The sequence below is a fragment of the Aptenodytes forsteri genome, unplaced genomic scaffold, assembly GCF_000699145.1.
Source record: "Aptenodytes forsteri isolate BGI_AS27 unplaced genomic scaffold, ASM69914v1 Scaffold8, whole genome shotgun sequence".
Classification (NCBI taxonomy): domain Eukaryota; kingdom Metazoa; phylum Chordata; class Aves; order Sphenisciformes; family Spheniscidae; genus Aptenodytes; species Aptenodytes forsteri.
This window is the reverse complement of record NW_008796218.1, coordinates 1393665-1404048: the sequence shown is the minus strand read 5'-3', so window position 1 is coordinate 1404048 and position 10384 is coordinate 1393665. Positions and strand designations below refer to the sequence as shown.

At 47.6% G+C, this 10384-nt stretch overlaps 1 long non-coding RNA gene across 1 annotated transcript; it reads right to left on the bottom strand.

The window, feature by feature from the left end:
- Positions 1-6677: 6677 nt before the first annotated feature.
- LOC103906719 lies at positions 6678-10176 on the bottom strand. Its single transcript, XR_658029.2, has 2 exons — positions 7158-10176; positions 6678-6902 (listed from the first exon to the last, which is right to left on the bottom strand). It is a non-coding gene; the product is annotated as an uncharacterized LOC103906719 (long non-coding RNA).
- Positions 10177-10384: the final 208 nt, after the last annotated feature.

Below are 10384 nucleotides of genomic sequence, written 5' to 3'. Positions count from 1 at the left end.
AGTGGTGCCCGCCCGCCTTTCCCCCGGCGGGGGACATTTTGCGAGCCGGGTCGTGGGGAAAGTATCACGGGCCTGCCGCGAAACGGGGCTGAGCTCTCGCCGCGGCGACGGAGGGACTACAGCTCCCAGGATGCACCGCGCCCGCCCGCCATTTTGCAGCCTGTGAGGAGATGCGAGGTGCTGGCGCTGCCGCCTGCGCGGGGGCGGGTTTGGGGCTCTTCTGTGCACCCCGGGGGGCCTGTGGTGCTGGCGGCTGAGGTTGGCCGCGCTGGCTGAGGCGCGACGGCCACCCCTCGGGCTGCCCGGCGCCGTGAGGAGGGCACGGCGCCCCCTCCCTAAACAGTCTGGAAAAAAAACTATGTCAGGCAGAGCTTTTTTTCTCATCAGAAAAGCGGGGTTTGGCCACAATGAAAACTTCAGAGGAAGTGTCTTTTTTTTTTTTTTAATTTGTATTTATTTTCTAACCAGGAAACTCCAAGTCACTTGGGGCATAAACCCACTATTCATTAAAAAAAAAGTTTCCATTTTCTGTCCCAGAAGGACATTTTTTGTGTGTGAGTCGAGATGTGGAATTCTGTCTGAAAATGTTTTAATTGGTGTTGGCCAAAGATGCCTGATCTATTTTTTTCCCCTTCTTTCAGCGAAAAGTTTAAATTTTCAGTGGAAATATATTTCCCAAGTGGCTTCAATATTTAGCTTGTTTACCTGATGTTAAGGAAAAAAGAAAAGGCATGGTTTGCTGTGCCAGTGGGCTGCACCAGCATGTGGCCCAGCAGTCTGCAGGGCTCGTCTCCACCCTTTCCCCGGGCTCAGGCTCTCTTACTGCCTTGCCTGGCCCTGGCACTTCATCATTAAATTAAATCAATGCCTGCAAGGGGCCTGAGCCTCCAAAGATTGTGCCTTTACCTCTTCAGATCACCCTGCTCTGAGGGATTTGCTATAGGCCATGAGTATAAGCAAAGCTCATCTATGCCATCATTTTGCAACAAAAGAAGAAACTGCCATGTAACCCCACTTTGTCCAATTTTAGTGGTGCTTTAATTTTCCTCCCATGGCATCCCAACCCTGCTGCATCACTGATTGCGTTGCCAGTGGGTGTGCTAGAGGTAAGGCTGCACCCACATCTGAGGAGACTTCACTGGATCCCTTCAAGCGGGGCCTCACTGTGAGTCACCCGTAATATAAACTGCGGCCACTTCATTTGCATTGTCAGTTTTTAAATACATACTTTTGCCTGCTGGAGTGTTGCTAACTATGGTAATTTATGAGACGAGGGCTGCGTTTGGAATACATTTGGCAGCAATGATGAGGTCAGCGCAAAACGTCTTCTGTCTGGCTGGAGTTGTGCTGTAGTTTCAAAACAACAGCTCTAGAGGTGTTTCCCCGTTTGGTGATTCTATTTTTTTTAATGTATACGCATATGGTAGTACAGTCACAGGCATTCAAATGGGCTCCTGGCTGGAGGGGGGAAGGGAGGAAAACATGAGTCCTCTGGTAGGTGAGCAGGAAGGGATAGGAGGCGGGTAGTAAACGGGCAAAGGGAGCCAAGAGTAAACCACTGGTGAAGGCTACCAGCGCTGTGTAACACTGTCCAGGGTGCTGGGTACACACCTGATGTGAGTCTCTGAGGGTACTGAAGAGCAGACAAGAACATGCGGAGTAAGCAGTAGCATGCCCCATTTTTGTAAGGCTGGAGACAAGCAGGGTATGCCATGCACTGGTGCAAACAATGGCACTCTCGTTTTGAACGCTGGTTTTAATGCTAGACTAGGGGCTTAGAGGGGCAGAAGAGGGCTACACCACCTCCACCATCTCCATCACCTGTGGATGTGGGTGCCCTCAGAGACAAGCCCCATTCCTTCATTTCCAGAGGCTACAAGTTCTTGTTTTTTGCCTGGATGCCGTGTGTGTTGATGACCAAGGTCACCTTCAGAAGCTGGCTGTACCCTTTTTCTCCTTCCTGTCTTTTTGCAGAAGATTTAGTATCGCAGACTGTGGAGAAATGGGGATGAGCTGCCTTTTCTCTGGTGGCTGAGAACAAGATGGTTTGCAGCGGTGGATATGCTGGTGTGTTGGGATTTTCGCTATTGCTTGGCAACAGCTGAAATAAAAATAATGAGTCAGACTCTGAAGACAAACAGATGGTAAAGCGTTTTCCCCTCGCTGGCATGAACTAAGGTGGCTTGAAGAGGGGTGGGGGGCTGGAAGGCGGATCTGAGCTGCAGCGCAGGACATCATCTAAGTGAGCGGGCCGCATCCGGTGCACGGGCTCTGAGGGGCCGGCTCCTTCGCAGACGTCCCCACACGTCTGCGGGAAGCCAGCATGTCCCCACGTGTGGGGGCGGTGTGTGCAAATGCATACCAGTTTCAGCCCCGTTACTGGGCGCCTGGCGCTCCTTTCTTGCAAATAAATCTGTCGTTTGGCCCCCATCCGGTAACTTTCCGCTGCTCACTGGCAGGTTCCTGCTGCTTCTGTGCTCAGAGCATGGGGTAGGCGCCTGGCAGGGACCGCTGGCCCCTCTCCTCACAGCTATAGGAAAGTGGCAGGTGATTCCCTAGCAGCCACCCAGATCCTGCAAGCCAGACAGAGCGATCGGATGCATTTTCACCATCTCCTGTGTCCAGAAGGAGTATGGAAGTTAGTCTGGTATGGCCACACGCAGCTGATGCTGGAGCTCCTGAGGTGAGGCAGGGAGGGAGAGGAGTATTTTTATTTTCCTGCGAGCAAAAAGCAAAAGCGCAGTAGGGACCACCGCATCCTTCTCTGCTGGGAGAAGGCAGTCACACCAAGCCAGAATGGGTACAGGCTGAAGGAAATAATTCAAATTGCCCTCTCCCATTTGCAGGAAGGAAAGCCTACAAATGGCCTTGAAATCCCCCATGGGGTGAGTTTCCAGGATTCAGTGCTTGACACCGCCTCTCTTCTACACCTGTTTTACTTTGCACTTTCATTTGGTCCTGACTCACCTGCAAGCAGGTTTGATTTATTCCAGTGCTGTTTACCCACATTGGTGCTTTTCCCCCTAAGGTAACTACATCAAATAAGTTCCCGTGGAGTGAGTTTTAATGCAGGCGGGCTATGAAGGTCTTAATCAACTTGATTCTTCACAATAACAATGTTATTGCGGGCCTGGAGAGGACCTGCAGGGAGAACCCGCAACCCCTTTTCTGTTAGAGACACTGCATGTGTGGCAGGGAACTGAAGTCACTTAAGAGCAAAATTAATACTCTACAATTATTTGAAATTTTAAAAAGAAACAAAAACAGTTGGGGGTCTCTGTTCATTTTGATTTAGCTACAGAATATTTGCACTAAAAAAGCCCTTCTCCTAATTCTTGCTTCTTTTTTTTTTCTTTCCTATCATTGGCCCCAGTATACCTGATACTAACAGCAGTAGCGAAGGGCTAAAAGAGGTCGTTGGAACCAGCTGAGGGCCTTGGAGTTAACATTAAGAAAAAACCCAAAACCCTAAAACTCCCCAGACCTCTTGTTAGAACATGATCTGTAGGAGTTTCATTAACCAACCCAACTTTGTAGCCAACACAGGGCTTTGCATTTAACACCACTAACCCTTGCCAGAGGAAATCTTACCAGTTTACTCGCAGATGGCAGGCAGGGTGTTCTGTGTGCACCATCTCGCCTGGCCCAACACCAACACCTCTTTGGTACTCAGCAAAGCTGTGTTCTAACATGGGGGAATGCCCTAGTAAAGCAGGGCCAAGAAACACCTTTTTTTTTTAAAGGAAAATGTGTGATTAATTAGAAATGTTACTTGGAACTACTGGCACTTGAGCTGGGTCATCTAAACCCAGTCAGAAAAGCCAGGTGATCCACACTAGCATGCCTGACTGCAAAGTTTATGTACCCTCTAATGTATCTGCAAGTGTGAAAACAACGTGGGTTTCAGTTATGCAGCAGTTTTAGTGGCTGGGAGGTGTTTTCTGTTTGCTCCAGGTCCCTGGGCTCTGAAGTGAAAGCATCAGGCCGCCTGCATCAGACAAGCTGCCAGAGGTTGGCTGAAGAGCTCGCACCGGAACAGCGTTTCTGCGCCCTCCTGTTTAGGTTATGCCCTGTGCAAGCTAATCTGATGTTCCCCAGACTGAAACTGAGAGGAGTGGTCAGACAAAAATACACAGATTAACACCGCACCTCTAGTTCAGCTGCACAGCATGGTACGTATGGGATTTGGGGTTTCTAGCCTGGGTCTTTATCACTTAATCAAGAGCTGGTCAGGTAGTTAATTGTTTCCCTCTCCCCTTCGGCACCCACTGATGGCAGATGTTCCCTCACTGGGGGCTGTATTTCCACTCTCGCCTCCTCTCTGGTGCAGCCACAGCCTCCCAGCCCTACCCCGGTCCTGCCAGAGGTTGTTGCAATATTCACCTTTTTTTTTCCAGAACAGTTTCCTCTGTTGTCAGCAGCTTGCCCTGGAGCTGAAACTCCCTCCTCTGCCCTAACTGGAAGGGCCACGCTGCCATGCCCAGCATGCTCTGAGGTAGAGCAGGAAGCTCTGAGGTTCAGAGCAGGAATGCCCCCCCAGCCACTAACACATCCTTCATCACTGAGCCTGGCAAGTGGAGCTGGCAGACAGAGGGAGGGTGCAGCCAGGATCCAGCAGCGAGGGTGCTTTTCTCTACAGAAACCTCCACCATAAACAGCTCTTGCATGGGAGAGCTGGCTGTTTTTTTTCCCTCCTGTGGGAATATTGCAAATCTTTGTTAAAACTTAGACAACCTCTTATTAGGGAATAGACATAAGCAATTTATACATGTTAGTTGCAGCTGTCTTAGTAGGAAACAATTAGGCACATTGCTACTTAGAACACAAACAGCCCAGAAGAGGCTTACAAAATAGAGCTCGCCAAAGCAAAAAATACTTCCAAAATGTCTCATTAGCAACAGCCTAGAGGTTTTTTTTTAAAAAAAAAAACCACTTTGGGAGGAGGGGAGAAAAGAATTCCACTGGCAAAAATCCCAACTTGGTCCAGCTTAGAAAAATTCATGCTTGTATTTTTGTTTTGTGAAAACTGTTGTTTTGCAAAAAAAAAAAAAAAAGATTCCACAGTCATATTCCTAGGAATTGGAAGCCCACAATAAGGTCTCTAAGTGACTTTCCAAGTCCTTCAGACCTCTGGAGAAAAATGTTTAAGAGAAGCATAAGCCAGGCTTGTCAGTGCAATATGAGAATGGGCGGGCTGCAACTGTTCCACCCACCCCTTCCCCTCACAATGGTTTATCCGCGTGGCCTCACATGCTCCTACACAGCAGGACTGCTGTTTTCCAAGAACAACCCATGTCTTCACTTAACAGCACCTTAAAGGGACCTGGTTTGCCCAGTCCTCTCCCAGCATCTCAGCTCAAGCATCACGTACAACTCATCTGTTTCGAGCACATCAGTGTTAATGTTCAGACCTGAGGTGCAAACAGAGGGGACTGCATTTAGGCAGGGAAGGTTTAAGATCTCAGCTATGCTTCCAGGCTGAGGTCCCAAGGCACACGCCCTGGATGCCAAATACACACTGTGCTTTGCCAGTTAGTTTCCACTATCATTTCTCCCCCTGTTGAACACCCGCCTGAGTCTGACCGTGACTCACATCAGCTTAATCCTAGCTCCAGAGGCAGGAATAATTTTATCCCCATCTGGAGCAACAACACAGCACCACAATACAAATGTTTTAAGGCATGAAGCAAAGAGCATCACATTCATGGGAAACCACCTAGAGGGTCAGCTAAGGACTGCACTCCCTGCAGCCCCTTGCTTGAATACAAGAATGAGAGAAGCCTGTTCCCTTGGAAGACGTGGCAGAAATCTGTACGTGATGGAAAGAAACAAGATCTGACAACACATCATTAAAAATCCACTAACAAGGGGTTTGGCTTTGTTTCTTTTTTTATTGTTTTTAAATATCACTTTTTTTTTTTCTTTCCAGAAGTCATTATGTCTGACTCCATTAACATTCAGGTAAACAAGTGAAAGAACAACAGATGGGCATGATCTTGTAGCACGGGCACAGCTGCTGGGCACAGGGCTTGCCTTTCTTTGCAGGAGCCGAACATCACTCTCCCTCGCCCAGCATTCCCTCCCTCTCCGTACCGGTATGGGCAATGGCTGGCGGCCGCCGCAGGACATTCCTGCTTCAAACGCAGCGAGAAGTCCAAGACAAGGCAGAGAAAGGCAGGCAGTTGTAGGATCACAGCACTTGGCCTCCCGCCTCGCTCTCAGCCAGGCTTTACCCTGATGGTGTGGAGGGGCAGGCGGTGGCAGCAACGGTGGCATTACCCGACCATCTGCAAAAATCAGACCAGCTCCCGGCCAGATGTCAGCAGAGGGCATTTTGGGCCATTTTCCGTCACTTTAGGAGAAGACCCTTGAGTGTGCACAGTACTGCCACCGCAGCCCGCCCTGAATTTTAGCAGAGTCACCCTATTTTGCAATCCACGTTAGCTCCCCCACAGCTGTGCCCCCCTTCCCTTGAGGGGGGGCACAATTGCAGCAGCCACTGCTGCCAGCAAGCAACCTTTTTGCCTTCCCTCAGCACCATTCTGGATGCGTCCCCAGCCCGCCTGCAGGCCCCCCTCCCAGAGGCTGGAAAAACCCATGCTGTTGAAGCCTGGTTCACAAAGCATCCTGGTGTTAAGGTTAACTGGTTGTAAAACTGCATGGTTCATCACACTATGCACACTATGAGAAATGTTTATTAAATTGATTTTTGTTTCATTTCTTTAAAAAAAAGGCAGAAAGAAGTTAAACACACTGCTTTGTGGCATGCTCCACAGTATGAAAAATCCCAAGCATTCAGTTAAGCTGTCAGCAGCTCTGTTTGACCTTTCGATACAGTCTTTGAACTTAGACCTGGACAGTTGACTCTCCTCTTCCCCACCAGCCTCTCTCCTCCTCCCCACCTCAGCTCATGCATGGTTCATCACACTATGCACACTATGAGAAATGTTTATTAAATTGATTTTTGTTTCATTTCTTTAAAAAAAAGGCAGAAAGAAGTTAAACACACTGCTTTGTGGCATGCTCCACAGTATGAAAAATCCCAAGCATTCAGTTAAGCTGTCAGCAGCTCTGTTTGACCTTTCGATACAGTCTTTGAACTTAGACCTGGACAGTTGACTCTCCTCTTCCCCACCAGCCTCTCTCCTCCTCCCCACCTCAGCTCACAGCCATTTTCTCAGCTGTCACTACCTCCAGGAGGATGCTTCCCTGGAGAGGGAGGGGTTTGTATTTACAGCTCACAATTTCATCCTTTGTTTGTTTTTTGGGGGTGCGAGGGGAGCAGGACGTGTTGCACACACAAATGCGCAAGTATTCAGGAGAGGGTCTGAGGCAGGGCAGGGGTCCTACCTAGTGTTTTTTTCCCCTTCACCTCAGCCAGCTTTGGGACCGACCAACTGGCAGAAGCGCCCTGTCGCTTTTGGATCCTGAGTGCTTGCAACAGGGTGAGTCCCCTCAGCCCTTCACAGCTTCCTCTCTAGTTTGTTTTAACTCAGGTCCAGCTTCACAGGAGACCAGACTAGGGGAGACCCAAGTGGGTAGTTTTTTCTGTAAGGGTTTCTCAGCTACTTCATTGTTCTTAAGCATGACAGTTCTTCTCTGTCCCTCTTCTCCCAGGGCTGACCCCTCCTGCTACAGCTGATGACCATTCCATCGAACATGGGGACTGTCAGCTAGTAACTCTAAAGAAAGCATTACCCTCTCCCTGCAAAACTCATTCTGCCCCCTCCCACGACCTTCCCAGCCGCTGGCTGTTCCCCTCCCGCAGCACCTTTCCCACAGCAGCCACAGGGACAGGAGGTGGCCCAGGGAGCTGCCTCTGGAGCTCCCCACAGTGACAAGCCACCTCTGAAATAAGCCAGAGAACAAATTGCAGCCTGTGCAGGACGTGGTCTGAGCAAACATCCTGCTCTTCTTCCTCCCACAGCTCTCAGACTCCCTCTCCAAGTACCACTTTCTCCCAATTGCTCCTGCCTGGGACAACCCAGACCCCTAAAGCTACAGTGTCCAAGGACGTGTGTCTGATCTGCATCAAGACGCAGTCCGTCTTCAAACAGAGCTCCAGCTACATACATAGCATCAACTGAATACTGAACAATATCAAAAATACAGTATAAGGAAAGAAAACAGAATTGAAATGCTTAATGGCATATTTATACACATTTATCAACAGTCAACAAAAAAGGCGGCAAGTTACACATCCATTCTGTATGCTAACGATCCTGATGCACATATATGTAAACACACATGCTTGGTTGATGCATATACATATAGCCACATAACAGAGTAGATGACCTGAAGGAGCTATGCTGGGGAGCAGGGGAAGGGGCTACCTATTGCAAAACCTCGTCTCATTCTTGACGTGCACAATGTGGACATTCAGGGCAGTGTGGCTTTAAGGCTATTTCTAAGGCTGAATCTTTTCTTGTCCAACCCCTCAATCCGAAGTTCTGTTGAAGCACTTCCTCCTCTTACCCAGCACAACTTGATATATATATATATATTTACCTATATACTTTTTAAAGGCCCTATATACTAAAAGGCAGGAAGAAGAAAGGGGGGAGTGGAAGGGGGGGAAAAGCCTCCGAATGGATCAGTTTGCCCCAGTGCAGGAATTTCCTATCCTGTAGCGGCAAAGGCCACGGCAGCCACGGGCAGTGGACAAGGTACTAGTTTAAAATGATCACGGGTCTCCCTCCCTATCCGATCTGAAGCTCTTCATTGCAACGAAGGGGGAGAGTGAAATACTTTAAGAAACAGAAATATTCCTGAAGTGGGGAAGGTGATCACTAGTTTCAACTCCTCCCCTTACCTGCTTCGAGGTGGCAAAGAGCTGAGAGATACTATCATTTCCAGCTCAAGTGCCCACACAGCTAAGGAAAAGGCTTTGCTTAAAAATATATATCTATAGAACTATACATATAGATCATCTTTTTAGAGACACTCTGATTTTATTACATAGCTCCTGGGTCACTCTCCCCCTCTATCTACATGGTAACGGAGTGGCATACAACAGAAGCCACATACATCGAATTGGCAATCAAAGCTTACCAGGTCACAAGAAAGTGTTTCAACTGGTGCGATCTAAAATCCTGAATTCCCTTGCTTTGATAAGCTGATCTCCTGCCGTTGCTGTAACTGGAAGGTCTTAAAAATAAACTTTTTTTTTTTTTCCAAATCAGGTTATGACAATTTCCGAGCAATGTTACAGTGTGCGACAATATGCTATAAGTAAGGAAAATTTCACTGAACATGACAGTGATGCAAAGATGAAATTTTAAACATGTATGCATATGGCTGGGAACCCCCAAGCGTCATCCTGCAATACATAAATGCAGGATTTCTAAGGTTAAAGACTTTTTTTTAAAAAAAGTTTTCTTCTTTTTTCCAATACCATTTGTATGCAAGCATTAGCGTAACAGTGGAAACTTAGTACAGAACTAGACTCTCCCAAAAACACGTCTATAAAGAAACAGTAAAGGAGGTTAAAAAAGTGACTTAATTTTCAGTTTGTTACATTTGAAAAACTGGGACTAAAATTCCCCCCCAGCCACTGACCCTTTAATTTAACAAATCAATGGAAATGAGCCAATTTATAAAGTTACAGCTCCAAGAAAAAAACCCCACAAAAACAAAAAGCCAAAACCATCCCCACTCTTCAGAGAATAAAAAAAATTAAGCATGACTTCTGTTAAGGATTAACCTTGCGATGCAAACAGGTCGGAGAAGAACAACGCACCTGCGTTTCCCCCAGGACACATCGCACCCAGGTGACAGGGGCTGTTTCCTCTCCTCTCCTCTCTCCCAGGCTACTGGCAGTCAGCCAGGCTTCCCTACGGACAGCTTGGAAACGCCAGGGAGCGGGGGTGATGGTAGGAAAAGATGAGTACAAATGAACAAAAATGCTAAATCCTGCTTCAGCATCCAATTACATATATAAAAAAAATTGGTGTTGAAGAAGAGAGTAAAAACCAAGGCAAAATTTTCTGATAACAGGCTGCAGCCTTCTCCTCTGTACATCTTCCACCAGCGTTATTTCTGAGTTACAGGGGGTGGGGAAGGGGGAAGGAGGACTCGATCTCCTGCTACAGCAGCTTTCCCCATCACACAAAACTGATGTGTAACTAACTCAGCCACAAGGATACGGGAAAGTTTTATTTATTAAAAAAAAAAAAAGTACTTCAAAATAAAAATCCCCGCCGGACAGCTTGGAAACGCCAGGGAGCGGGGGTGATGGTAGGGAGTACAGAGTACAAATGAACAAAAATGCTAAATCCTGCTTCAGCATCATATATAAAAATGATAAGTACTGTATGGTAATATTGGAAGTATTTATATACATAGTTGTCTTCGTTTTGTTGAAAAATGTCTCCTGGTTACTTGG